The 26,513-nt window shown below is 42.3% G+C and overlaps 1 protein-coding gene across 4 annotated transcripts in view; it reads left to right on the top strand.

Annotated features, from left to right (window-relative positions):
• The window catches only part of LOC148016579 (uncharacterized), a 60,693-nt gene that overhangs the window by 32,629 nt on the left and 1,551 nt on the right, over positions 1-26,513 (top strand). The gene's annotated exons all lie outside the window — the stretch shown is intronic.

Genomic DNA, 26,513 nt, shown 5'->3' with positions numbered 1-26,513 from the left:
CTATGTGATCGGAGAATGATAATGATGCAAATTTAGTCAATGGACAACATAATTGGTGAGATTTTGGGACTATAGGTGGGTTGATTTGCATGCGGTAGCAAAGGGAAAATTTAGACTTGATGTTGGTGGTCATTTGGGATCTGCATGCAAGTGTGTTCAAGGTCTAATTTATGGCTTGCACGTGTTTGTAATCTAGGGATAATTTGGGGTTTGTTGAAGTTGGTCAATGGAAACTTGCATGCAAGTGCTCAATATCCAATATGTGCTTCAGATACGCATTCGATCAAGGGACATCTAAATTTTGTGATTGTTGGTTATGGGAGACAACCTATTATTTCAAATGGTGCAGGAGAGAAGAATTAGCTTGGATAAATTTTTATTATACAACATGCATTTGGAATAAATGTGAAAAGAAACACTGCAAAGGACCAACGTTTTGGGGCCAATGGGCTCATCTCAATTTTCTCGATGACAATCTAGGCTAAAGTGGTTTAATTTTGATTTATTTTTATTTCATGCCTTTATTACTTGATATATATTGCTGTAAATAAATGCATCTTAGGGTTCTACTATTTTGTAAAAAGCAAAGCTGGTTCCAAGCAATCAATGCACTAGTTGACCAGCCCAATCTTAATGTACCAAACATACTAGGAGCAATGGATGTATCATGAAACACGCCTATTTGCAACTGGGGGCCATTTCGATGTGATGATATGTTGGGATATTTTTCTCCACCAGCCAATCAAGGATAGATTTACGAATGCATTCCATGCATTCGTAGTTGCGGGCCAAGTATGTTTGTGCCATACATTCCAAAAGTACTAGTACCATGATCAACCAAAGCATGTAAGATGATCCACCGTCATGGTATCTTGGATGTCCCACCTTTGGATGCATATCTTGCTATCCAAAAAGCATAGTGATTGCATTGCCAACATTCCCGTGTAGAGAAACTACATTATTCCGTACAGTTTTCCTTTTTCATTCCCATTTTTGGTTTCAATTTCCAACCCTAGAAAGGCTTTCTTGGGTCTTTCGAGAGAGTCGGAGCGATGTACGAGAGACTGCAGTGGGCAAGACTCGAGATAGGTCGTTCCTATATATATACGACACATCTCCATTTTCAGTATCTCACCACCCTCACTTCTTTTGAGACTTTTGTCTCCTCTCTCTCCTCTCTCCTTCCATCATCTTTTTCAGGCGCACTGTCTACTCTTCATCAGGCTTGCGTTTGGAGTCCCAACTTGGCATCAGCTTCTCCACCCTGGTAACAGTACATCTCAGCCTGGCGTCAACGTCGCCACTTGGTGACAGCTTCCTCCTTCTCCAAGAGTCATCTCCACCTTGCGTTTGATTGTTTGGGCGGTTTTTTCTTCTTTATGCATCTTCATCCACTAGTAGACGTCATCATCAGAGTTTGATGAATCTTGCGTTTACAACTTGGCTGCTCCCTTTATTAGGTTTTACACTTCCCAACTGACATCATCATCATCAGAGACTGTTGACATTTGCGTTTTCAGTTTTTGGCTCTTTCGTCTTTCTTCGGTGTCACTCTCCAACAGCTGAGGTTAGTCTTTAGGCTTGCATTTGGAGACTTAGAGGCTCCTCACTCTTCGACAGCAATCTCCTTGCTCCATACATCACTTCTTCATTCTTGTGTTGCAGATTCAAAGGCTTCTTTGGCAGTCTCCCTGCTCTAGGTGACACCTCATCATCCGTGTTTGCAAACTCAGAGGCTTCTTTGGTAGTCTCCTTGCTCTAGGGCATCCTTTTTGCTATGGCACCCTTGTATCAAATTCACTTCATTATTTCATTCATTCATATGAGTTTCTCTTCTTTTCTCCTCTCACTGTTTGCTGTACACACTGTGTTTCTCCTTGCAAACCCTATTGTCTCTTTGGTTGCTCATTCATTTCTTGACATGGTATTAGAGCATACTTGTTTTTGTTGACACAGTATTAGAGCCAGAGGCGCTCAGTGGGCTGCGAAGATCCTCTGCATCAATGAAGGCAAAGACAAGTTGCAAGTTCGGCATCACCATCTAAATTCCTTACCATTTCTGTTGTCTCTGAGAGATATCCATCTTCTCCCTTCCACCCTCCCTTTTACAGGTTGGCAGTACAGTATCATGGCATCTCCTCCACGCAATAAGACACATCCGATTCGCACTAAGTTCTCATGAGTAGACGGAGGCATTAAGCCCTCACGAGGCGATAAGTCCTCCTGGAGACCCCTACACCGCGTGGAGGTTTTCCCTACTCATTTTCGGGTCTAGTGGCTCCCATGGCCCACGTCTCTTCTACAACCCTCTTTTTGTGCTTCTTTTTGGGCTTGAGAGGGGGTGTAGAGAAACCACATCATCTTGTATAGTTTCTCTTCATTCCCATTTTTGGTTTTAGTTTCTAGCCCCAAAAAGGCTTTCTAGGGTCTTCCGAGAGAGTCAGAGCGCCTACAAGAGACTTTAGTGGGCGAGACTTGAGACAAGTTGTGCCTATATATATACGACACATCCCCCATTTTCGATATCTCACCACCCTCACTTCTTTTGAGACTTTCGTCTCTCCTCTTCTCTCTCCTTCCATCATTGTCTTCAAGCGCCCAGTCTACTTTGCATCAGATTTGCGTTTGGAGTCCATTCCCAACGTGGTGTTGGCTTCTCCACCTGGGCGACAACACATCTCAGTCTTGCATCAACATCCCCACCTTCGCGATGGCTTTCTCCCCCTCTAGGTGTGTCTTTTGATTGTCTGGGTGGTTTTTACTTCATCAGGTGTCTTCATCCATAAGCAAGCATCATCATCAGAGTTAGTTGGATCTTGCGTTTTGCATCCTAGTTGCTCCGTTCTTTAGACGTTACACTTCCCAGTTGCTGTCATCATCATTGTAGACTAGTGATATTTATGTTTTCAGTTTCTGGCTCTTCTGTCTTCTTCGGCGTCACTCTCCAGCAGAAGCTGGCATTAGTCTTCAGGCCTACGTTTGCAGACTCAGAGGCTCCTCACCCTTCGACGGCTATCTTCTTGCTCCAAGCATCACCTCTTCATCCCTGCGTTACAGATTGAGAGGCTTCTTTGGCAGTCTCTCCACGCGACACCTCAATCATCCTTGCGTTTGTAGACTCAGAGGCTTCTTCGGCAATCTCCTTGATCCAAGGCATCCTTTGTGCTATGGCACCCTTGTATCAAATTCACTTCATTATTTCATTCATTCATATGAGTTTCTCTTCTTTTCTCCTCTTAGTGTTTGTCGTACAGATTGTGTTTCTCCGTGCAAACCCTATTCTCTCTCTAGTTGCTCAATCATTTCTTGACATGGTATCAAAGCATACCTGTTTTTCTTGACATCCCATGCATCAAAATCCTTTTCTTCTTGTTGCTTTTCAGCATGCCTTTGCATTGAAGTTCCAACTTCATCTACAAAACCAACATTTACAGCACGCTGCGCATGCTGAAAGCCTTTACCAAGATTAGACATTGCATTGTTTCCATTGTCTTTCAATGAGGCATCACCATAGTACATTCTTGACTGCTTGAAGAATACATGCTTGCTGAATTTTACCATAGCTGTGAATAATTTCAACAAATTTCTTGCACTTTTGGTTTGCAATTAGGTGGGTCCCAGACACTTGCTTGAGAGAGTTGATGCTTTCTGGTGATGGAACTATGAAACTAGTCTTCCCTTTTATAGAAGGGTGGTGAAACCCTAAAATGCACAGATTTACAGCAGCCTATAGCATGCAATAAATTTATAAAATGATAAATAGAAAATTTAACAGTTTGCCACTTAGGGCCCCAAAACATTGGCACCTTTTGTGGTATTTCTTTTCACATTAATTCCAAAACATCTGTTTTACAATTAATAATTGATCAAACCGATTCTCCAACAATATTCAAAATAATAAGTTGTCCTTTGTAACTAGCTAACCACCAAGTTCAATTCACTCCCTTGATTTGTCATGCATTCTAGTACAAATTAGGTCAATAATACTTTCATGTAGGTCTTCAATGACCAATTGCATGAAGCCCCAAACTTCCCACTTAATGGTGCCAACCTCCCTTGAAGTAATCAAAGAAGAATAGAAACTGTTGTAGGAGGGTGGTAGTTGTGCCAGAATAGTGACAACCATGCTCTTAAAGAGATCACCTTTCTTGCGTTGAGAATCTCGATTTGCAATTGTTGGAGTTTGTTTATGTGATTCTTCATTGATTCGGAGTTGTAAGGATCCAAGGTTCACATTTGCACTTCTAGAGACACCCACTTTAGTAGCATTGTACTATTATATAGTTGTCCCAAGTGTAGCCATATTTGTTTGGCACCCATCATATGCTTCACATAAGCAACGACAACCAGCTTACAAGCGAGGAAGGCGAACAAGTGAATGTGAACATTCAACTTGTCCTAATGTGCTTGGCCCTTCTACAATTGTGCTTGCTCAAATTGAGAAAGGGTGTAAGGATATTTGGCCATTGGAATAGTCAATGGATTCAGTCACGAGGTTTGCCAAATGGTAAGATCTTGTCGGACCATTTCCCTCTACAGCTTGAGATGCTTGCACAACCCATTGCACCTTTTAAGCAATTTCTGGATAGACTCCCTTTGCGTTTCAACTCGTCTTATTTGAAGCATTCAATCTTTTAGGGCTATATGCAGCAATTGATTGATAGATTCTTATTGGACTTCTTCTCTCAAGGCACTGCTTCGTTTGAACGATTCCTCTCCAATGTGCAGCGGGTTGTTCGGCAGTATGGGATCCATCATGGCTCTCTTTGTCGGCGGCGTCGACGAGTAGCGGAGGACCTGCTGGCTTTGGTTCGTTCTCTGCTGGTGGACACTCCAGAGGATGTAACAGTACAATTACTGACCCAAATCAAGCTGACCAGGAGGGGAAACTCTGCCCAAGTCTGAATCTTCTGGTTGGAGTGCAGAATTGACCATTTCAGCCTGCTGTAATTACTGGTTCAGACCTGTTCTGAAACATGTTTACAACTCATACTGTTCCCTGTACTGTTCAGCTCACTCTAATTACTGGTTCAGACCTGTTCTGACACCTATTCTCAGCTCATATTGTTCCCTGCACTCATATTGTTCCCTGCACTGTCCTGCATCATCTGGGCCAAGTGCCCCTTGATTCTGGCATCAATTGGGCTCTGAATTAACCTCTGAACAGTCCAAAATCCGCACTGATTTAGTGCTGTTTCAGACACCTGCTTGGTGAGATTACCACCCTCACCTATTCCTGCTTGTGGGCAGCAAACAACTGCTCCTGTTCCTGAAGAAAGGAGGCTCTTGCCTCATGCAAAAACAGCATATTCCACACAGCTGTACTTTCTTCAGGCCCTTGATTTTGAGGCATAACCATACTGTCAGGGAGAGAGAGAGAGAGTAGGAAGCAAGCCAGCCCTCTGTGCACCATAGACAAGGTAAACCAGCTCTCAAGAGCTCTCCATTTGCAGCAATTCATCTCCCTTTCACAAAAAATGAGCCCCCCATGCATTGAAACTCGTTTTTGTGCTGCCCTCCCTCTCTCTTTTGGGAATTTATGCCCAAATTGTGATACATGGCATACATGTAACAATTTTCCTGTTTAAACCTTTCGGTCTAAAATTCTCCATCCTCGGTTCAAAATTCGACCTCGGCACAGACCAGAGGATTAATCCTCGTACAAAAACGAAGATAATGACGCGAACAGATTCTGGGGTCCAAAAATAGTAACTCCCTAAATTTTAGGAGTTGCTTCCATTGCATCCCACTAGTCTTCTGACCATCTTTGCAGACTATAGCTACATCCAAATTTGTAATGTAGCTCAACTGAAAGTGAATTTCCACTGATGACCCCACATGGACTAATCTCTTGAAGATTTGTCCATCTTCACTTTGAACTAGTCTCTTCCAGGCTAGTTCTTCAACACACTTGTCCATATACACTTTCACAAGTCTCTTCCAGACTTGTCAATCTACAGTGCCAACAGTCTCTTCCAGACTTATACTGGACCTTAACTGTCCAGTCTTGACTCACTAGACATTCCTGTCCGATTCACATACTGGCCATGCAACTTAGGCGTTTAGATTTCAAGAGGGATCCTTCCAAAAAGAAAAACCAGATAAAATATGTAATAAAGAAATCAACAAAAAGGTAATAGTTGTCACAGTCTTGTGACACATACCATCACCATGCCCATGCCTGATCAATCCATACTCACGTTTGAAACCATTGTGCATACTTTTCGCATGCATAGTGGTCATTCTAGGATTAATTCCCAAGTGTACTTTGCTCCCCCACCCTATTCACCATATCTCCCCTACCTACATTATCCTTCGTACAACATTAGCACTCTTGTTGCTATAGCCAAGAATGCCTTCACGGATAAGAATTGTTTCAACGAGTCAAATTTCACCACTTGGTCGAAACTCTATGCAACAAATGCTTGAATCTTGGGGTCTTTGGGACCTAGTCGTTGTTCTTGAGCCTATGCCAGACCCTCTAACTAACCTTGAGCACATCCATCAATGGAGAGCCTGCAATGCCACAACCAATGTTGAGCTTATGTAGGGTTTGCTTCTTGATTTTCACTCTCAATTAGAGCATTTTCCCCTTGAGATTCTAGTGTGAAGGAAGAGCACTCTAGCATAGTGCTGTAGCCATCCTTTCGCATCAAACAAAGATGTGTTAATGGAGGTTTAAAATATTTATAATTATGTTTGGTTATTCAAAATCACTCTCTTTTATCAATAATGATTGGTCTTGTGCAATTGTGGGTGTGATACGGGTTTGGTTTTGTGTGAAAGTTGAGTGTAAATGCAATTCTTTGGTGGGAGGGAAAGTGTGACTATGCATAAAGAAGCACAACCATAATTTTGGGAAAAGACCTACCAAAGCTATTATTATGGGATAGTAGTTGTTGACGAGCCAGGCCTACACTGCACCTTAATAACTATAAGTTTATCTTTACAATTGCAAAGCTAGATTAAATTCCAAATCTACTAGTGCTAGACTTAAATTTTCAACTAAGACATCTAAGTGTTCGAGTCATCTCATCGAGCGCAATGCGACATGAGATCAGACTTCACGTGTAAATCTCAACTTTGAGCTCTAGGAGTTTTCCATTAAAGAAGGGGATAATCTAAAAGTCAAATTGGCCAAATATAAGCCATTACTCGCCGACTTCGCCATTGTTGGCTCACCAAAGTAAGACAATAATCAAGTTACGTTTTTCTTAAACAAACTACTTGAAAAATACTTCCATTTCATTCAGCACATCATCTCCTTGCCCTGATTGCCGATCCTCTATGAGTTCGAGTATTATATCTTGCGTTATGCGATGCTATACGATTAAGTCCACAAGAAGTCTTTCACATACTCTTATTCAAGGAGAGGTTCGGTTGCCTCTTCTTCGCAAGGGGAACCAGAGTTAGCAAGAACTCTCAAGATGCTAAGGCACCCCAAGACAAGGGTGATACCATTTCTTAGACGGAAATAAAGAAACAAAATCCATCTAGCAACAATTCCCTAAGAAAAATAGGTTTTGCACATTGCCAAAGATTGGGCCATATGGACAAGCAGTGCCATACCAGGGCCCAGTGTCTTCCTCCTAAGAAACCTCAAGGGACCTCTGCAACTACCTCCACTCTTACTAGACAATCCAATGGGGCTACACCTCCTACTGGTGCCCCATCTACTACTCCTAGTATACTTGCTACTAGACATGTGGCACATAGACAGCCTCTACAGCCCATATCTTTCACTACTCATCCATTGCACTATTTGCATACCAAGGGTTTCCTTCTACACCCCACCCTAGGCACCCTTGCCCACCTTGTCATGCATCTCATTGGCAATAACTTGTGCTGATGGTCACACACATTGGTGACTACATCCTTAGGCTAGTATCTCCCGAGGACTCTTTGGCACCCTAGGTTAGTCTAACATCCCTCTAGGTCTTTAGTCTTCTACTGCATTCACTCGTACACATACACCCATTGTACATCTTTCATTTAGCTTTATTTTTCTATTTTGTTTTGCTTTGGAGCATCTCATCACTAACCTTTTTTTGGCAAATTTTGATCTCTCTTGCAAGATTGTGTATCTCAATGTTGGGATAATAAGTAGGTTTGCATCGGTCCTTCTTGAGCTGGAAACATGGGATGTGCACCATTCCTTTCATAGTTTCATCTTCCTAGTAGATTTGCTCTTCTACCAGCATGGGGGCTTTCCCTCTCGAGGTGGATCGTGCAACATCTCTCTTGATGCATGGCAGTGCCTTCTACCTTGCTCTTCCAATCGAGGCGTTTTATCCTCATCTTTATATCTCATCACGGTTCTCGGTACCACATGAAGATTGACATCAAGCTCCTCTTTCTCTTTCAACCTCAATATCTAGGGTTAAGTGGGATTCCTGCCCTTTCTTAGAATTTTATAGGGTTTGGTATTTGTCTTCGACATCGTCCTCCGTTCCTTGTACCTTGCATTGCATGATCATCATCATCCTTTTACTAGGGCGCTTGGGCAAGTAACAACTTCCCCACGAGGGATACTATCCAAGTGGCACCTACTGCATGCACGTTCTCATCATATAGCACACCACTCTATGCATCTCATTGTGCAGAGTATACCTCCACACATGGGCCGGTCCTGAGCTATCTCCAATGACGGTTCTTCATCACCTTACCACCACCTCACCATACTTCATCACCCTTTCCCTCAACATCAACACCCTCAGGTTGTTGGGTTAGCTTGTTTGGTTTCTGATGTGTTGGATCTAACCATCCCTTTTGGTTTTTCTCATGAGGCACACTTACAAACCATATATATTCTCACCTTTACAAAAAAAAATTCAATGCGGTTTCATTTGCCTTTGCAAGACTTGATAGGCCATTGGGCAACCAACAAGCACCTTTTGTCCAATACCCTATCCTCTCTCAGGTGACTACTTGGACTTCTTTGGTAAGATAATCATTGCCTTTGTAGTCTTAGTAGGCCACTCAACAATTGACGTGCACCCTTTGTCTAATGTTATAGCTACTTTGGGGTGGAACGCATTGGGGTAAAATGAGGCTTAAGGTTTTCTTCTAGGCGCTTCTTGGTTCCAATTTTAGGCATAAGAGGGGGTGTTGAGCTAAAAACTCATTACCCATTGATAAGTTCTTTAAACAGCCCCAAAACAGTAAATTACCAAAAGTTTCATTAAACAAGGAGTGGTTCTAGAGAGTTTCCATGTCCCACAGGCAAAACCCAAATTTGGGAGGATCTTTTTGTATCTACAAATGGACACGCTGCCCACCATTGTCTTGCAGGTTTCGGCAATCAGCCACCTTCCACTAGCTGTCCAGCCCCCAATGACTATTGCTACCCGATCTACTTTATCGCCTCGCCTCCCACTATTGCTAGTGATCAGCTACCATCAGCTTTAGCATATTGTTTTTGTGATTTCGACACTTTTCTTCATCAGTCTTTGCTCCAATTGGTAGCTGTTGCACTCGGAATCTTGGGTTGATGACACACATCGACACCTCCCTCAATCCACTCCTACGACAACCACTGACTGTTAGACAACTCTACCCTTGAGATTGTGTGAATTCTCTCATTCATTAACAACATTGATTCATTCACTTTAGAGTTCTCTTTCTTCTTCGTTTGTGCTTGTGTTTTTGCGTTTTTGTATTTAGGGTTTGTGGTTATTGCGTCATTGTCTGAGTTATTGTGTATTAATTGTGTTCGTACATTCTATGTGTTCTCAGTGCAAAGCCTAGCGTACCTTTATAGAAGCTAGATTCTTATTGAGCTAAAGTATGAAACCATGCTCTTGCAAAATCATCTTTAGTTAAAGGACAAGCTAAGCAAAGGAAAGAGAAGAAACAGTATGGAGGGCCCTTCGAGCTGTTTTTTATTGCCACACACATTTGCTTTTGTGGGTCACCCATCCCCCACCATCTCCTCTAGTGGTTCCCTTGTATCCCCTATCTATTTCAAGAGAGGGATAAACTTGGAGACGCGGCTATGGATTTCTCGGCCCTCTGTTTCAAAGGGGGATTCTGAGAATCGTGAGGACATTATTCGAGGATTGCAATCTTCTGCAAGCCTGCATTAAAGAGCTGCTGTAAATGCAGTCAAAACAGTCCCTAGATCGCTCTTACGCGCTGTCCAAGAGAGTAGAATGGATGCTCCCTTATCTCAGGGCACTAGAACTAGGCATGCAACACATGATGTAGTGGGGCCCATCTGGCTAATTTTATGCAAGTACATAATTGTGATGAGCATGTTTCACGGGGATGTGAAATTTTTGAGATGCTTTAATCTTACTAGTAACATTTGATTAATTTAATAATCAAATCTGCAAGGTTGTAAGGCACATGTGATGCACATGGCAATTATTTCATAGTAATAGGCCAAGGATCCCGAGAAGTAAGTGGATATCAAAGGCAAAGTTCTAACAAGTTATGCCAACTTGGCTTTGATTGTCAGTTGGTGTCAATTTTGAACCTTGGACACTTAATTGGCCGTTAAGTGTTAGTGATGATGCTAGGAATTAATTAATACCAGTTTAGGGGTCAATTGAGGATGGGGACCACTAAAGGTTGCAAATGGCCTAGCCAATTTAATTATGAATGGGCTACAAATTAATTTAATGTCTAGAAATTGTTGGAGAATGGGATTAGAAGGCCACCATTGGGCAAAAATATCCATGCAATGGGAGAGAAGGCTGTAATGGGATGGTAGAGGCTGATTCAGTTCATTCAGTTGGGGGAGAGAGAGAGAGAGAGAGAGTGGCTGATCAGTTTTTAGCCCTGATTTCAGCCAATGGAGGCTGAGGACAGCAGCCTAGAGGCCAAAGCAAGCAAGCATCAACATTTACGAGGCCATCAGCTATTGGCAATAGCATTTAGAGGGAGGTGACAGCATTTTTGGCCTCTCTAGGCAATAGACAATAGGCTTCGGGCTGATCCAGGCAGGGCAGCAGCCATTTCAAGGGCTGCTTTGCGAAGAAATTTTGGAATTTCTCTCTCTATAGGCCTCTAACACTTCTCAGCAAATCTTAGCATTTCTCAATCATTCACAGTAGATCTCGTTCAAATTTGGTGAACAACAAAGGAATTCCTGCTGTTAACCCTAATTTATAGCAAAAATTAGGGTTTAGCAGCGACTTTGGGACCAGTGCCATCAGTCAAAGGCATTGCACATTGAAATCAACACTTGAAATTTAAGGAATTGTTAGGGATTTCAAATGCCAACCCATCCCATGTGATTTGGGGCATCATTTGACCAATTGATGGTTCCATGTGTACAAGTCTTGGGTGAAAGTCAAGTGGCAATTGACCTGAATTGTTTATTGATGAGTTGTACAGCAAGGGGCTTTTGGATAAGTAGAGGTTATTGTGAAATCTTAGCTTGTACTCCATCCATTAGTAATTCAAGTTAAAGAAATATGCAAGGTGCACCATTTTTTGGGGCCAACAAGGGGTCCATGTCCAAGATTATGATAGTAATATGTGCATATCAGTTTGTGTTCATTTGTTTATTGCTGTAATGAAGTGCTTGATCGGGTTTTACCACCCTATCCGCAAAGGTTGGCTAGTTTGGGCATGTGTCCATGAGCTCACTGCTAGATCATGATGAGTTGTCTTCCTTGGATGAAGCTCATCAAGATGTACACCGGATGCCGGCCATGTAGGAAGAGTTAGACTCTATTACCACTAACCCTACATGGGATCTTTTGCATTTAGGTAAGAAGGCCGTAGGCACCAAATGAGTTTTTAAACTCAAAAGGTTGATGGCATTGTTGACAAGTACAAAGCGTGGCTGGTAGCAAAAGCATATGCATAGAAGATGGGTATACATTATGAGAGAACTTTTGCTCCTACATCTTGTATGAGTACGGTGAGATGTGTGATTGGTATGGCTGTAAATTATAGCTAGGAAGTACATTAGTTGGACATTAAGACTGCATTTTTGAATGGGGATCTATATGAGGTTGTTATGTTGGACAATCTCTAAGTTTTGTGATAAGGGAAAAGAGCACATAGTTTGCAAGCTGCATAAGGCTCTTTATGGTCTCAATCAGGCTCCTTGTGCATGGTATTTCTAAAATTGATGCTTATTTGGTCAACAAAGGTGTAACGTGTCCACTAGTATCATCCAGGACACGTCTTAGTAGTCCATCGGAAAGGATGTCTAGAAAACTCCGCCCGGCACTCCCATGGAATGTTACGGGTTTTGCGATATAGGTCTTCTCGCTTCTGCCACGTAGCGGAAGTATCTTGGCCGTTCCCACTTAGGATCGACCGGAATTAGGGTTTTCCTGATTGGTCAATAGCTAACAGCTACTAGCATCAGACCCGAGCGAACTACTTTACGCAGAAACGCGAGGTCCGAAGCGGAATCACGCTGCACTTGGTTCAAGGAGAATGGGAAACGAGAGGGATGCAAAGCTCAACCTCTCTGCCATAAGGCATAGTTCCATTCCGTTCCCCTAAAACAGCGTAAATTGGGTAAGACGTAACTCTAGGTTATCGCTCTCGTTATTCGTTTTGATGATGATGATCATCCTGCTGTTCTTCGAGATTTTTGAGAAAAGTTGCCGGCTAACCGGGATCACCCAACCGTAGGACGGACCCATGGTCCATCCTCCGTACTTTCCTCGGTTTGTTTTAGTTATGTAATTATCTAACACATTAATTTAACATATAACAATCAGCTTCTTTAATTAATCCTGTTAAGCACTGGTTCCTTCACGTAATCTTATCACGTGACATAGAAAAACAATATCAAACAAATTCTTTATTATCATTTCATCATGTTATCTTTGAAATACAAGGAGTTCCGCCCGTAGGCTTGTCCATAATCCGCCCGAAGGCTATCCAGTAATCCCCAGGGATCACTATTCCAAGCTTCCGCCCGTAAACTAGTATGCGGGCCTCGAGATCCAATCTTGAGTCACGTTAGCCTCTTGTGCAGGTCCTGGAAGGCGAGGGATTTACGGCCAGAGCCCCCCCTGGCACCCAAGCGTCCTCCTACTCCAAGTAGAGCTCAACGGAAAGACCTCTCGCGGCCGGTTCGGTTCATGTTCCCGGCGCGGTCAACAACCCCCTTGGTTAGGGTCAGGCAGGCAGTCGGGGGTAACTGAAGCTGCCTCTCCCTTCAGGCCTTCAACCTGAAGCATTAGATATCTTTTCATCCTTTAGTTCTTTGAGCAAACAATGCAAACAGTGCTTTCTAAACTGTTACAAGCACAATCAATTCCAGTGGTCGTTTATTTGGCCAATTGCTAAGGAGTGAATCTTTCTCTCCGAATGCATCCAGCACTTGATTCGGGATCAATTGCGACTTGGTAAGATCCCGAAGGGTTTGTTTGTTAACCCTATATCCTTGGGTTAGGGCCGTACCCTACTAACCCAACTTAACCAATACCTTAAGTTCTATTGGTAGTAAATATGTTATTCCAATTTACTAATTGGTCTTTTGCTTCCAAGCAAATATCTAATCCTCGTATCTTGGTTACTTTACCCAAGAAAGGTACTATATCACGACGATTATTTCTCCTCTTGCAAGATAAACTTGCGTAAGAATCTGCCAATCTCATTCCGAGGAATTGGCCATTCCCTTTTGATCAAATCACAAGATCATGCGATTTTGCAACCTATTGCGCGAGTGTCGCATAAAAATCATGGGACTATTTTACCCATCGAATGGCGTTGTCTAATCACGAAATCATGATTAGATAGGGAACATGGTTAGGGAATCTTCATAACAATCCATTCCTGATTGCACTAGGTCGATATTGTCGGTCCTAAAGGTCCAAATCCAAATTGGGTTTCATTCTTTTAGCGAGCGATCCTTAGGGTAAAAACCCTAGATCGTTTCTCGCAAGTGTGTCCTATTTTCGCTACATTTCGTGAATGTGGGCAGGTCTTTAGGGTATGAGAGTTTCAGCTTTGGTAATAAGAGCGATTAGGTCACGTCCTCAATGTGCTAAACCCTAGTTAGCTCTTTGGGATATGTTGCATTGATTTAACCCTTCTTGAACGAGTTGCTTGCGGTTTAGGTGTTTTTAGGGTAAACCAATTTACTTATCAATTCTTGAAGGTATTTACGATTCCCTTCTCGTAACCTCATGATTCATTTCCTACGTTTGAGTATATTTACAAACCCTACTTTTCTGGTTAATACCAATGCATATGCTAAGTTACGACATAACTTCTATTGATGCATTTAAGATTCATGCTACTAAGCGATAGGGTTTTATGTGAACCAAGCAACCTTTTTCTAACTTCTTTTCTAAATGAGATTTTCGTATGCTGAATAAGCATTGTACAACCTTTCGTAACTATTTACGTAGTTGATTGAGATTTAAGCCAATTGACTAGATTTTAATCTATTTTACGCAGTTTTAAAAACCATTTCCATGCCTTGTAAATTCCTACGGATTATTAGCGACCTTCTTTTAATGAATCATTTCGAAGGAAAGATGCCTAATAATGCGACATATGATTTATTCTTTCCCATGCATAATCGAAAGTGTACATTAGTAATTTCAATTTTATAAAGATGGGCATTAGTTAATCTAAATTCGTTACTTTGTAATGCATTTAAAAAAAAAAAACCACTTGCTAGGAATGCATAGAGATCTTATGCTCTTCTTTTTCATTCGTTTAATACAAATGACCGATTCTTTGATCGTAAGTCATTTCCTTTAACTTAGCCAAGGTACTTCAATTGAAAAAAAGTGCATCCTAATTCCATAAATGATCCATGCCTAATTCGAAATATTACGACATTAACCAAAATGAGGAAGAAAAACCTGGACTTGTGGTGAAATGTCCACATGGATGTTAGGAGATGAGATCCTCCTGCGCAACGCCTTGTGCCTTTTTAGGGGCCATCGCGAATTCGACCTTTTTACGTTGGCCGACCGCAGACTTATGATCTTGGCCAGTCTTCTTCGCACGCAAAACTCCCTTTGTGATTCTGCTTCCTTGATCAATTTCATCGTCTTTTGGAATCGAGCTTTAGAAGGCCTTAAAGCTGCCTCCTCGAAGTAGGGAATGGATTTAAAAGACTTGAAATGGAAGGCTTTTAAAAGGAAACCGGGGTTGTAAAAAGGATTTGTGGAATTGCTAGGGAAAGGCCTTTAATACCTGGCTAGTGGGCTTATGGGGGATGCAAGGGGAAAAAGGTTAATTCCCAAGGATGCAAGGGAAAGGCCTTAATTCCGAGGGTGTAAAAACTGCTTTGTAGGACCAATGAAAAAGGGGTTTTTAATCTTGGCTATTGCGGATCCACAAGAAGGGGAAAAGAGAACCCGGCTATGGTGTCTTTTGGGGAAACCAAGGGCCGAAAGGATTTAATTTCCGGGGGATATAAGGGGAGAAAAAGGCCTTAAACTTCAAGGGAAAAGGAGCATAAAAGATCGCTTTGGGAAGGAAAATAAAAGGGGATTTTTAAAGATCCCAGGGTAACAAGAACCCGCTTGAGAGGGCAATAGGGAAGGGGGTTTAGAACCTTGGCTAATGGGAGCTTGTGGGGGAATCCAAGGGGGGAAAAAGGGGCTTAATTTTCGGGGTACATGGGCTTTTAAAGGGTTTGGATGGACCCCCACGAAAATGGGGTTTAAATCCCGGGGATGGAAAGGGGGTATAAAAACCCTCTAGAGGAGGGCTTAAGAAAGCCCACAGGAAGGGGGGCTTAGATCCCTCCCCTTAGAAGCTTCCAAGAAGCTTCTTGGAAGCTTCTGTGGTCTCAATATTCACGTGGGGAGAGGGGATGGCTATAGTCGACAACTGTTGGTGGGCAGGAGACGAAATATGGGAGCAGCGGATCTTCAGGAGATTCCTCCTCCCTCTCGGCCAGCAAAGCAGCGCAGCTCTCTTCTCTCCTCACGCCCAGTAGCATTACGCTCTCCTCCCTCACGGCTAGCAGCCGATGATTAAGTGGGATTAAAGTAAATTTATGAGCCCAGATCCGAGGAAATCACGGGATGTCAAAGACAAAAGTTGTTATAAGTTATGCTACACAGATACTTGGTGGTATCTAGTATCAATTGTTGGCCTAGGTCATTCATTTGGCCATAAGTGTTAGTTGGTGACACTAGATATGTGGTATTTAATGGTACCTAATGCCAATCAATGGTCAAAGATGGTGCAAAGACACTCGGGAATGGAAGTTGCCTAGCCAATTTAATTATTAGCCAGTCAAATTAATTTTCAAGGCATCGAAATAATTATTAGATTAATTTTCAGTATTTAAAGACTGAAAATTAATATTTAATTATAAATAATGTTGGAAAAACTATTTGGGAAAGCTGCCACTTGTGAAAAATGCCCATGCAAGTCTGAGAAACGTCTTTAAAGGTTGGAGAGAGGCATTTTTAGTGCATTTAGCATACAAGAGAGAGGGAGGAGAGGCTACTGGTCTTATTTACAGCCATTGGATGAACTTTTGAGACAGCCAAGGGTAAGAGAAGTCCAATCCAACAACAGGTAACAACATCTACAAGTTGTTGAGATGGGGCAACAGTAGTAAATGATTGATTTTCTTCAGTTCTTTGCATCTACAAGCTATTGTGGTAGGGCAGCAACTGCATTTGATTGATTTTCAGTCATTCTTTGCAACAAAACTCCTAGCCATTTCACAGGCTTGCTCTGAAGATCTGAGCATTTGAAGGCTGAGAAATTGCAAATTTCTCTGCTGTAAACCCTAATTTATAGCAAAAATTAGGGTTTACCAGCAGCCTCAGGAAGCGTGTCAGAAATTGGAAGCTCCAAGACTTGGAATTTTCAGGGCTGAAGGTGAATTTCAGCTAAATTCAGGTGGAGGACTAGCCAACCATTGAATTTAGGGCATTTCCATTGTCCATGAAGTGGGTGAAGGCCAATTAAGTGCTTGAATCACAGAGCAAATCAAATTAAAGACTTGCTGGTCACTTTGGACAGCAAGGTGATTTTGGATTGCAAAGAGAATCAGGAGAATTCCATTGTAAATCAACTTTTTCTTCAATAATGCTAAAGAAATACTTGAAGGGGCGCCAATTTTGGGGCCAATGGGGTGTGCATTGTCCAAGATTAATAGGTAAATTTGTATTTTCAGATTTGCATTAACTGTTTGCTGTTGTAATTAAGTTATAATCAGGGATTTATAACCCTATCCAAGGAGGAAGGCTGGTTACAGTGAGTTGTATATATGCATTGCCAAACTTGCCATTTTGTACCTCAACATCATGTCAATATTGTTATACATGGGTTTATGCATATTACCAGCCATACTTGGATACATTGGGCCTTGCATATCACGCATTGGTTGCTGCATAAGATAAAGAGTTGTACCATATATTCCCATATGCGGCCCTTGACCCACCATAGCATAGAAACTAATACCACCACCAAAGTAACTTGGTTGTCCTATGATTGCATACTTGTCTAATTGCCCAAAAAGCATTGGATTGGCACTTCCAAGTTGGCCTTACATATGCATCAATTGCCCCATTGACATCATTTGCTTATGCTCACTATCCACATTTAAAACATCATGCTACTATATTGGGTCTTCCTTTAGTGCATCTTGTTGTCTCAAAGCTCTTGAAGACAATTTTCTCTTCTTGCCTTTGCTACCCTCTTCTAAGGGTACAAAAAATGCATGAATTGAGAATCATTTATCAATTGTATAAACATTTGAGCTACTATCCTCAATTGATCTTCTAAGGGTACAAAAAATGCATGAATTGAGAATCATTTGCCAATTGTATAAACATTTGAGCTACTATCCTCAATTGATCTTTAAATTGGTCATCAAATTCCTCTTTCTCTTGTTGATCATTAGCTTCTTAAGGCCTAGAAAGACTCACATTTTGATCTAAACCAAGTTCCAAGATTCAACTTTGTATTTTTCCCAACACTTCGTAATTTTCAGATCGAAAGGCATCATCCCATCTCACTATCTGAAGACATTCATGTTATAATACTCAACTGAATACAATTTCAGCAATAGAGCAAAGCTTTTGACCTTCAATCAGGTGTCTCAAGTCCACCAACTTGAATTATTGACAGAATCCTGGCGATAGAACTATGAAACCAGCCTTCCTCTTCGTATAGGGTGGTAAAACTTGATCAAGCACTTAGTTATAGCAAGTAACAAATTTATAAAACTGAAATGCACACTTTACATTATAATCCTAGACATTGGACACCCTGTTGGCCCCAAAACTAGTGTCCCTTGCGATGTTTCTTTTGCTTTTATTCAAAATGGATGGAGTACAATTGAGATCCTCTGACCTTCTCTGCTAATCCAAGTGCCTCTTGTTGTCAAAATTGACCACCAAGCCTCCAAATCAATTTGTTTGTTGGTTTACTTATGGATTGGAATTTACCTTGCTCCTTGAAAGACAAATTCAACCCCAAATCTGATATTGGTTGGCTGGTCTCTTGAAGCTTCATGACATTCCTCAGTTTCAGCTATTGAAATTTAAGTCATAGGTCCTTAATTCTGAGTATGCATCTTAAGGCGGCTGTCAAAACTCTAATGTCGGCTGTAAATTAGGGTTTACAGCAAAGATTGACTAAAATCTTTTTCTTTTGTCACGAGGACGTGAAAATTTGATACTTTGCTTGTGTTTAATTGACATTTGATTAAAAGATTAATCAAATGTGCAATTAAAAGATGCACATGTGAGGTGCAAGCTACTTTTTCACAGTTGAAGGCCCAAGGACCGTGTGAAAAAGATGGGTGTCAAAGGCAAAAGTTGTAACAAGTTACACTTGTTAGATTCTAGGTGAATTTTGGTATCAGTTTGCCCTTAGGACCATTAATTGGCCATAAAGTGTCCGTGGTGACACTAGGGACTAGGCATTAATTAATGGATTAATGCTTGTCCAAGGGTCAATTAATGCATGGGACCACTTTGGGTTGCAAATGGCCTAGCCAATTAATTTTTGGATGGGCAAGGTCAATTTTTTGGGCATGGATTAAGGGTTGAATTAATTTTCAGAATTAATTAATTCTAAAAATCAATTAAATGGCTGGAAATTGCTGAAAATGGATTAAGAAAGCTGCCACTTGGCAAAACTTTCCCATGCAAGTGGGGAAAAGGCTGAATAGGGCTGAAGGGAGAGGGAAATCTCGTTTTTCCATTTTGGACCTGTTGGAAAGAGGTGTTGGATTGTTGTTGCCAGCTTTTGGGGCCATTTCCTAGCCATTGGAGACCATTTTGGTGATGGAGATTGCATATTCTTGACCTTGGGAAGCTGGCAATTGCTGCTGATACACTTTCTCCTGAAGATCACAGCCTCTGATGCTCCTATTGTTGTTGGTGCATCCGTTTGGGGCTGGTACAGCAGGGCAGCAGCTGATTTTGATCAGTTCTTCGCGACAAATCTCAGAATTTTCTCTCTCTACAGCATTCTCTCATCTCCTTCAGCCTATTCTCAGCCATTTTTGGTGGGCTGATCTGTAATTTTTGTAGTAAACACTAATTTACAGCAGAAATTAGGGTTTAGCAGCCACCTTGGGATCCATGCCAGAGATTGAAGGCTCAAGGGACTGAAATCAGCAGCTGATAATTGAAGATTATCAAGGGAATTTAGAAGCCAGCCCATCCCAAATTGATTTGGGGCAGCATTTGGCCAACCAAGGGTCAAATTGAAGAAGAAGTCTTGGGTGAATCAAGGGGCAAATGACCCAAAAGGTTTACTGGCCATTTATGACAGCAAGAGCAATTAGTTAGCAGGAGGAGATTGAAGAATCTCAAGTTGTACTCCTTCCAATTGAATGAAAGCTAAAGAAATACCACAAGGGGCACCAATTTTGGGGCCAATAGGGTGTCTACTATCCAAGAATGTTATGGTAAAGTGTGTATTTCATTTTATGTGCATTTATTTATTGCTGTAATTAACTCTTAAATTAGGTTATTACCACCCATTTCAAGAAGGAAGGCTGGCTTCATCTTTGATGGCTAAATTTTTGAAAAAATATTGAGATAACTTGAGAGATGGTTGGGAGATGAGAGAGAATGCTAATGAAAGAGAGATTTCAGAGTTTTGTCGCGGGAAACATTAAAAAACTGCTACTGCTGTGCTCAACAGCCATAGAAGCTATCACCTATAGGTTAGGACCACCAAAAAGTCCGATGCCCCCTCCTATTTGTTGTCACCTGCACCAAAAGAATCTTGGGTTGCTGTCACTTGCTCTTAGAGGGCTCTAAATTGTTATCACATGCTGTAGGACTTATCCTTGGTAGTTGCAAATCACATCAGCAGTCTCTCTTTGCTCTCTAACATCCTCCTCCTCACTCTATGAATCCATACTGGACCACGAGCTGAGCAAGTGGACAGAGCAACACCAACATTAGGCGGCAGGACAAGCAGGGTTTAGGAGGGGGTTCTGCACCCTTGACCATATCCTTACACTGAGCGCCATCATAGAGGAGAGCAGAGCACATGGAAGACGGGTGTACTGCTGCTTCGTGGACTTCCGCAAGGCCTTTGACACAGTCCCACGAGCGAGGCTCACGCAGAGACTACAAGAATTGGAGGTCCCAACCGAAATGCGATGGGGGATACTGGCACTATACGAATCGGTAACGGGCTGAGTTCGGGCATCGGGAGGGCTGTCAAAGGAGATAACCAGCACCATCGAAGTCAAGCAGGGATGCCCACTCTCACCCACCCTATTTGGCCTCTACATTGATGAGATCTCAGAGTACATAGATAGATTGGGCGAGGAGGGATCGAGCCTGGGAGGGACACTGATACCCATCTTACTATATGCGGACGACATAGTCCTCATCTCCAGCACACCCAAAGGGCTACAGCGCCAACTGGATGCATTACAGGCCTTCCGCCAAGACAAAGACCTAACTGTGAACCTGGGGAAAACCAAGGTCATGGTGTTCAACACGTCAACCCAATGGCTCCGACGGTCGGTACCCCCCTTCACATACGGCAGAGAGACCGTGGACGTGATCCAAAGATACGTCTATCTGGGGATTACGTTCTCTGGACGGAGATTTACCCTGAGAAAAGCAACAGTAGATAGACTAAACCGAGGCTATGCAGCCCTCGGGTCAATGGAGAACCAATATGCCCGCATACAGTTCCAGGAACCTCAGACAAAGCTTTGGCTTTTTGACACCTTGGTCACACCAGCCCTCCTGTATGGGGCTCCCATATGGGGGTCCAGTCTTTGCCACACGCGGAGGGCCCCACAGGATCAGCCACTGTCTAAGGAGGAGGCCACCTACGAGGGATGGGAGCAGATGGAGAGACCCTTAGTACTTATGATCTCACGGATGATCCGAAGCAAGCCCTCCGTACCACACGAGATCATCCGCGCAGAGCTGGGGGCACCACCCCTCGTGGTTGAGGCCCTCTTCCAGAGAGTGACCTTCTTGCACCGAATATGGGACCTGCCCCGGCACCGATACCCTAGACTCGCCCTGGAGTCATCCAAACAGCTAGCAACACAAGGGGACACTGAGTGCTGGTATGCCCGAACAGAGACCTGGCTACGGCTCCATGGCTTGCACATGGACCACCTCCCCCCACTACAATACAGCCTAAACTGCCCACACCAAGAGCTCAGCCGAGAGGAGGCGAATCGCATCATCAGAATGGATATCATCCAGACAGACACAGCCAGGATATGGGTGACCCCCACGTCGGAACTAGGAACCAAGAAGGCTTTCTACCGAGAGCACTTCCTACACATCTCCCCGGATGGCTTCATCACCCGCCCAAGCTACATGGACACACACCTGTCTCACGGGGTCAGAAGTGCCATCGGACAGATCCGCACGTCCTCACACCAACTATGGGTCGAAACGGGCAGATACGGGGCCAACCCCCTTCCCCCAGAAGACCGAATCTGTCAGCTCTACCATCTCGAGCCAGAGACAGAGAAACACTATATCTGTAGATGCCCAGTGTACTACGAAATCCGGGGACGCTTCCACTGCCTATTCAACGAAGGATTCGGACCACTCTCCAAGGTGATGGAATTCAAAGATCAGAGATGCCTGGGGCTCTTTCTACTGGAAGTACGACGCCACAGAGACCACCTCCTATGAACCACAGAGCAAAGACAAGGAGCCACCAACCAATGCACACTCAACGAATTCTACCAAATACCAGCTACCCTTCCCACCACCGAGCCCCCACCAGCCCAACCGGCCTCTCGACCCCGGGAGACCACCTTAGAAATAGCCACAGCGAGAGGCAAAGCCCGGCGCCCACGCCCCGCCGGCCCCCGTTCCCGCAGAAGACACATGTCGAAGATACAAGGGATACTACACCGCCATCAGAGGGCCCTGCCCCGCCGCTTTAGTCTCTCCATGTTAGACCGACCCATGCGGGACATCCTAGGATGAACACTCCAGAAGCAGTTCCACACCGCACTGGGAGTACCTCTAGATTGTATCTAGTCTAGATATCATTTTGTACCTACTCAATTTAGTTCAACATAGCATAAATGTTAGCTTCACTGGGACTTTTGAAATCTCCTAGACATTTTGTATGCAACATTTTGGTCTCATAGGCCAACTTGGCGTGTTGTAGACATTAATATAACTTTCTTTTTTCTTTCTCACAATGGTTGGAATGGACTTACACCAACGCTTAAAAACGTTTTTCCCACTTGCATGGGTAAGTTTTACTAAATGGTAGCCTTCTAATCCCATTTTTCAACATTATTCAGATTATAAAATTAATTTTTAGAATATTAATTCTAAAAGTTAATTTAATAATTATTCTAGTGCTCAAAAGAATTCATTTTGCTAGCCAATTTGTTTTCCAAGTATCCATTAGCAGTTATTGACCCTTAGATCAGTATTAATTAATTAAATAATCCCTAGTATCTAATGCCACCACCCACATTAATATTCTATAAATCGGTCTATGCCAAAATTTGACATCGGATACCACCTAGTACCTATTAGGCATAGCTTATTACAACTTTTACCTTTGACACTTGTTGTATCCTTGGGATCCTTGGCATGCTACTATGAAATAATTGCTATGTGCATCACATGTGATGAACAACCTTACACATTTGATTAATAATTTAATCAAATGTTATCAACAAGATTAAAGCATTTGAAAATTTCACGACCCCGTGACATCCCCTTTGAAATATAATTCTCTAAAAGAGATGGAAGGTACGAGGGAACCACTAGAGCAAATGGGGGGGGACATGATGGAACTTGTAGATAAATGGTGCACAATCGAGAATAGGTGTAGTAATTAAAAATTGCCTTCGAGGACCTTGCACAATGGAAGGGGAATGGAGCATAGATAGTCCCCTTTTTTGCCAACCTATTACAAGAGTGGCTCATGTGGAAGAATCCTCGATAAAGACAACGAGCTTGGTGAAGACAGTGTGGGTCCCGAGTCTAGGAAGGTTGTGAACTAAGAGAAGAGGGCCGAAGATTGAAACATGTAGGGCCTTAGAAACGAAGGTTGATGGACGTTCAAACAATAGAGGCAAGGTGTCAACACTACTAATAGGCATTGAAGATAGGTCACTATTAGTGATGATACCCTCTAATGGAGGGAGATCCTGCTACAAATCACATGGAGGAGTCGTATGACTCGATGCACCACTGTTAATAAGCCAAGGTTGCTCAGACGATGAGATAGTCAAAGAAGGCTCTTCGACATGATAAATGTGTCGAAACATTGACTCGGTGGTAATAATGGGTGACAAAGTAGAGATAGACAAAAGCTCCAATGTAGATCCACCCTTCATTCCTAGATAAAGATGAGGATATTTTTTGCATTTTTCCTCAGTGTGCGAGGTTTTTCCACAATAAGGACACATGGGATATCCTTGATGCTTTTTCACAAAATCTATTTAGAGTTAGAAAATGACTTCAACTTCTTTATCTTCCCTTTGTTCTGCTTGGCTTATCCTATACTTGGAGATAAGCGGCATAAGCATAGTCATGTGCATGGGCTCCACAAGAATCTATCTCATTATGACATGTGTCTTGCTCAAGCACCAATGGGACTTCCCAAGTGAGAGTCTCTCGGCTATGAGACGTGAGAAGACTGGTGTAGAACACATTATATATCGGCGATGGAAGATGTGAGAGAAGTGTGATGCTGCCTTGTTCCAAAACGTAAGGTTTTGGGGTCAATGCAAATGTGTAATATAGTTTGGAAGGCGCCCTGTCAGGGATCTGTACGGATAGCATGCTTCTCTTCAAAATCTCCAGCTCCCATGCATGGCTCTGATACCATGTGAGAGTGTGCAATGGAAAGAGGAAAGTGAACACATAGAGGAGACAAAGAGAGAATGCAAGAGAGAGAAGGAACGATGTGACTGTAATGGCTAAAGGTACAAGATTGCAACAATCAGCCCCAACAAGCATCTCTACACGGTAGCAGGGAGATGAGAGAATGAGAGCAATCGGTCGATCTCGAAGGATCAATGATGGATAATAAGAGTGGGAGGGTGGGCCGCCGATATATAGGCAAACTAGGGCCGCGACTGGTAGTAAAGTCGCAAGTTCCAAACCATGGGCACCCAAGATAGTCAAAAGTGTCCAAAAAGAAGTTCATTAATGTGCCCTCCATCTAAAGTGCCTAAAGCATATAAAATCAGAGACAAAAACAATGTTAGAGCTACTCGTGTCCTCGTCTGACTCAGATTGAGGCTCACATGCAAGAGATGACCACACAAGACACACTTGTTTGTCAACAATTATAACTTTTGCCTTTGGCACCAACTAATATTTTGAGATCTTAGGTCCCACACTATGAAATAATTAACTTGCACCTCACATGTGCAAGTCAAATCAGCACATTTGATTAACTTTTAATCAAATGCTAAGCAAAGCAATAAAATTTCATGTCCTCATGATAGTTACCGTCTTATAGAAAAACACAAAGATGGGAGCAGAAGTGGAGTGTAGTGAGTAACAATCAACATAGTGGACCCTCTACAAAAAGCAAAACACAAAATTGTGCATATAATCAGACCAGCAAATTGCTGCTCTTTTATGCATTTCTTGTGACTTTTGGCACACTTACTTTATTTTCTGTACACTTCATTTTTTTCAAAATGGTTAGCTGCTCTCTTATGCATTTCTTGTGACTTCTTGAGTTTGTGCTTCATACTTTGAGCATACTTAATTGCCTCAAAGAGGCTATCGTTTGTATGCAGAATAGGTGGAACCTTCTTACCACCTTCAATGACCTCAAACAGAGCCTTGCCAATGAAGCCATGCACGGTGTTTTTACAAGCAAACTCCATAGAAATTGTTTCCACATTGACTTATTTGAGATATAACACTTAAGTAATTTGAGAACAGAATAATTTGCCTCTTTTGACTGGCCATCTATTCATGGATGAAACAAAGATGAGAACTTCAAAGAAGTGCCCGCATTCTCAAAAGCCATCTCGGAAACAAACTTGTCATTCCTGGATCTCTATCACTGATGCTGCATTGTGGCATACCATGATACACTGTGGGTGTCCTAGGAAGATCAAAGATGAAATCCATAGCTTTGCTCTCCCACAAGATAGAATGCAGCTGCTAGATCATGGGACCTCCAGAGGGCAACATGATGATGAATGACAACAGCCACAGCTGGAAGATGATCTCAGCAACAACGGCAGATTGCTAGGGCAGTAGTAGAAGGTTATGATGAGAGGGCCAGTCTGGGGCTGATGAAGGTTGGGCAGCAAGACTCTTGATGATGGAGATGGCTGATGGCAAAGGCTGATAGTGGCTGGGTGTGGTTAAGGATGATTTGCAGATATTCTGGATGACAGAATGGTCACATACTAGTACCCTTTGTAGAACTATTTAATGCGTATGTCCTACTGAAAATTTTTGAGTTTTGTATTAAATTCAAGTTTGAGAACTTTGTCAGGCTGTATGAGAGCTGAAAGAAATTAGCAAAGAATGTGAGATTAAGTTGTATACTAATTTTGAGTTAGCTTAACAGCTGGGATGAAAGCATAAAATATACAACAGAAATTGCAGTGTAAACATAGCATGCACAGCATAAATTGCAGTACAAACAAGAGATGCGCACACAAGTTTTGACAATGATATCCTGTGAGAGTACATGGTAGTGAGAAATTAATATTGCATAGAAGAATGAAGGTGGTGAGGTAAATAACATAGGAAAAGAAGATCGAATACAATGATCACCTCCTTCAACTTCAGTGCTGCATAGGAACACATTTCTAGGTAGGAACCATGCAAAACGTTTTGTACTTATGAACGCTTTTTTTGGGTCCATTGTTGTTAAAAAATAAAAGATAAAAATTATTTCTGGACCTTACTTTGGAACTCCTACATGCTATAGCTTATACATAAGAGTGTGTTAGATTTGTAAGTAGTTACCTAGCATTTAAATGTTCAATTGATGATGGTGATTGGCTTGATCATGACTCGTGGTTCATTGATTAGTCATGAGTATTGTATTCTATAATTCATACACCTTACAAGTTACTGCCCAATGTTCTTGGAAGCTAATTTAGAAAGCAATGTTTCATAAGTCGAACTCATCGTGCTTTATTTGCA

The sequence above is a fragment of the Lygodium microphyllum genome, chromosome 23 (genome assembly GCF_053477565.2).
Source record: "Lygodium microphyllum isolate KBCC chromosome 23, Lygodium_microphyllum_v1.1.10, whole genome shotgun sequence".
In the NCBI taxonomy this organism is placed as follows: Eukaryota; Viridiplantae; Streptophyta; class Polypodiopsida; order Schizaeales; family Lygodiaceae; genus Lygodium; species Lygodium microphyllum.
This window is presented reverse-complemented; position numbering and strand designations above follow the sequence as displayed.